The following is a 1,468-nucleotide window of genomic DNA, read 5'->3' as shown; positions in this document are numbered from 1 at the left end:
CCCAGCAGTAGGGTCGAGCGTGTATGTGGCTCATTCTCCCCACAAGGCTCAGAGCTTCTGAGAAGAGGGGCCGCCTCTTGTCCATCCTCCCATCCAGCACGCAGCTCAGCGCCAGGATCCTCGTGGGTAACTGTCTCCAGGGCTCCTGAGAGCGCAACCCAATGTCTGCTTCACTCCCAGCAGCTCTCCTCCTTGCATTTCCTTCTCACTTGATGCCGTTGTACCTCCGTGTCCAATTTGCTCCTTAAGACAGCCCTGGGAGTTAGGAAGGACAGTTGACCTCCTCTCCCTTTTACATAAGAAGAAACTGAGGCCTAGAGAGCTGAGGTGACTCATTCAAGGTCACATGCTGAGAACGGTAAGACCCACATGAAATTCAGGTCAAACCTTTCACTGCTGACATGTGCTCATTTCCTCTCGCTGTCCCACAGGGCACCCATCCTCGCCGCCTGTGGTGGACACCGTGCAGGGCAAGGTCCTGGGGAAGCACGTCAGCCTGGAGGGATTTGCACAGCCCGCGGCCGTTTTCCTGGGGGTCCCTTTTGCCAAGCCCCCCCTGGGATCCCTGAGGTTTGCTCCGCCGCAGCCTGCAGACCCATGGCCCTTCGTGAAGAACACCACCTCCTACCCGCCCATGTAAGCCGGGGGCTTTGGCATCTTTCAGTGGGTGTGTGCCTCAAAGTGACGCAGGAAGGAGCCAAGGCCATCCTCCGAGTGGCTCATACTTTGTTCTGGAATCCTCAAGATATTGTAGATCCTTAGAGACATTCCAGAACTCTCACGGCATTCTAGAGCCCTCTATTCAACACATGGTTATTGAGCATCTACTGTGTGCCAGGCATGCTCTAGGTCCTGAGATCTGTTAGTGAACACAACCAAGATCCTGCCTTCACGTAGCTTAGATTTAAACAGGGGAAACAGCCAATAAAAAACATGCAAATTAATAAATGAGCTATGTAATGTGTTAGAATATGATAACTTTTTGGAAAAAAATTAAAATTTGCTCACATGGGAGGGACCAGAGGTAGCAGTTCTGTTTATTCTTCTGTCTTGAACTTTGCTATAGTTGGCAAGTGGAGTAAGCCAGGCAGTGTGTGGGTGGGGAGGGCCTGGGGTGTTGAGCAGGCAAGTTCTCAACTCCCAGGTGTGTCTAGCTGCTCAGTCACAAGCAGAAGAGTGGGTCGTGTGTCCTAGTCACTCTGGACAAGCCGGGCAAAGAGGACTTGCAGCTGCACCTCGGAGACACGAATGCCTCCATGCATCCAGTTAGACTTCATTCTTCTCAGCAAGGCATTTCTCGGAATCTCCAGGTTCCCACCTCTTGCCTTCTCTTCTTTTCTTTCCTTTTTCCTCTTCTCCCCTTTCTTCTTTCCTTTAAAAATAATTTTCACTGTTTTTATTTCTTGATTGTAAGTGTAATGCATACTTATTACTGAAAAGTGCGGGAGTACAGGTAAGGAAAGGTAAG

The sequence above is a fragment of the Equus quagga genome, chromosome 13 (genome assembly GCF_021613505.1).
Source record: "Equus quagga isolate Etosha38 chromosome 13, UCLA_HA_Equagga_1.0, whole genome shotgun sequence".
Lineage (NCBI taxonomy): Eukaryota > Metazoa > Chordata > Mammalia > Perissodactyla > Equidae > Equus > Equus quagga.
This window is presented reverse-complemented; position numbering follows the sequence as displayed.